We start from the raw sequence: 2,500 nt of genomic DNA, 5'->3' as shown, positions 1-2,500 counted from the left end.
ATAAAAAAGCTCCAGGGCGCAGAGGCCGACGTGCGTAAAAGCATATCCGAGCAACAGGCACCTTCCCCGGGCTTCCACTAGTGCAGTGGTGGCCGCCTAACATAGCCCTGGTGGCATAAAAAAGCTCCAGGGCGCAGAGGCCGACGTGCGTAAAATCATATCCGAGCAACAGGCACCTTCCCCGGGCTTCCACTAGTGCAGTGGTGGCCGCCTATAATAGCCCTGGTGGCATAAAAAAGCTCCAGGGCGCAGAGGCCGACGTGCGTAAAAGCATATCCGAGCAACAGGCACCTTCCCCGGGCTTCCACTAGTGCAGTGGTGGCCGCCTAACATAGCCCTGGTGGCATAAAAAAGCTCCAGGGCGCAGAGGCCGACGTGCGTAAAAGCATATCCGAGCAACAGGCACCTTCCCCGGGCTGCCACTAGTGCAGTGGTGGCCGCCTATAATAGCCCTGGTAGCATAAAAAAGCTCCAGGGCGCAGAGGCCGACGTGCGTAAAAGCATATCCGAGCAACAGGCACCTTCCCCGGGCTGCCACTAGTGCAGTGGTGGCCGCCTATAATAGCCCTGGTAGCATAAAAAAGCTCCAGGGCGCAGAGGCCGACGTGCGTAAAAGCATATCCGAGCAACAGGCACCTTCCCCGGGCTGCCACTAGTGCAGTGGTGGCCGCCTATAATAGCCCTGGTAGCATAAAAAAGCTCCAGGGCGCAGAGGCCGACGTGCGTAAAAGCATATCCGAGCAACAGGCACCTTCCCCGGGCTGCCACTAGTGCAGTGGTGGCCGCCTATAATAGCCCTGGTAGCATAAAAAAGCTCCAGGGCGCAGAGGCCGACGTGCGTAAAAGCATATCCGAGCAACAGGCACCTTCCCCGGGCTGCCACTAGTGCAGTGGTGGCCGCCTATAATAGCCCTGGTAGCATAAAAAAGCTCCAGGGCGCAGAGGCCGACGTGCGTAAAAGCATATCCGAGCAACAGGCACCTTCCCCGGGCTGCCACTAGTGCAGTGGTGGCCGCCTATAATAGCCCTGGTAGCATAAAAAAGCTCCAGGGCGCAGAGGCCGACGTGCGTAAAAGCATATCCGAGCAACAGGCACCTTCCCCGGGCTGCCACTAGTGCAGTGGTGGCCGCCTATAATAGCCCTGGTAGCCCTCAGCCCTGGTAGCCCAAAGCCCTGGTAGCCCACAGCCCTGGTAGCAAAAAGCCCTGGTAGCCCAAAGCCCTGGTAGCCCAAAGCCCTGGTAGCCCAAAGCCCTGGTAGCCTAAATTAATTTTTCCCATTCATTTCAATGGGTTAGGCTACCAGGGGGAGCAGTACCACTTTTGGCCATTAGGGGCGCTGTAGTAGGTAAAAGTTGATCCCCCCAGTCAGGGGATGAGTTTGCCTACTCGCTAGGTTACCCCTGGTTTCACAAAATACAAGGGGCACATTTTCAGAAACCACTTTTTCAGAACTTGCCACCTCCAGAGCTGATCAGGGGAGCCTCGCCAAACATTAATCCAAGATTGGTGAGGGCTCGTCGGACACCCCACGGGCGATGAGTCGGTGTCTGCCTGGAGCTCATGTCACTCTCAAATATTTTCTAAGTCAACCTCCATGCGCACATTGCAATGAGCCTGCCCGACATAGGGGCACTGTGAGCGGACTCACCGGGGGGGGAGAGGGCCCCCCCGCCTGGAGCTCCACGTGTTGGATTATTTTCTATGTCAACCTCCATGCGCTCAACAGAGCGAGCCTGCCCGACCTGGGGGGTGTTCAATCGGACTCCGCGGGCCGGGCGAGGGCCCCCCCGCCTGGAGCTCCACGTGTTGGATTATTTTCTATGTCAACCTCCATGCGCTCAACAGAGCGAGCCTGCCCGACCTGGGGGGTGTTCAATCGGACTCCGCGGGCCGGGCGAGGGCCCCCCCGCCTGGAGCTCCACGTGTTGGATTATTTTCTATGTCAACCTCCATGCGCTCAACAGAGCGAGCCTGCCCGACCTGGGGGGTGTTCAATCGGACTCCGCGGGCCGGGCGAGGGCCCCCCCGCCTGGAGCTCCACGTGTTGGATTATTTTCTATGTCAACCTCCATGCGCTCAACAGAGCGAGCCTGCCCGACCTGGGGGGTGTTCAATCGGACTCCGCGGGCCGGGCGAGGGCCCCCCCGCCTGGAGCTCCGCGTGTTGGATTATTTTCTATGTCAACCTCCATGCGCTCAACAGAGCGAGCCTGCCCGACCTGGGGGGTGTTCAATCGGACTCCGCGGGCCGGGCGAGGGCCCCCCCGCCTGGAGCTCCACGTGTTGGATTATTTTCTATGTCAACCTCCATGCGCTCAACAGAGCGAGCCTGCCCGACCTGGGGGGTGTTCAATCGGACTCCGCGGGCCGGGCGAGGGCCCCCCCGCCTGGAGCTCCGCGTGTTGGATTATTTTCTATGTCAACCTCCATGCGCTCAACAGAGCGAGCCTGCCCGACCTGGGGGGTGTTCAATCGGACTCCGCGGGCCGGGCGAGGGC

This window comes from Filicampus tigris, unplaced genomic scaffold, assembly GCF_054856515.1.
Source record: "Filicampus tigris isolate MCC_2025a unplaced genomic scaffold, RoL_Ftig_1.0 HiC_scaffold_31, whole genome shotgun sequence".
In the NCBI taxonomy this organism is placed as follows: domain Eukaryota; kingdom Metazoa; phylum Chordata; class Actinopteri; order Syngnathiformes; family Syngnathidae; genus Filicampus; species Filicampus tigris.
The sequence above is the reverse complement of the archived record's forward strand: the minus strand, read 5'-3'. Positions refer to the sequence as shown.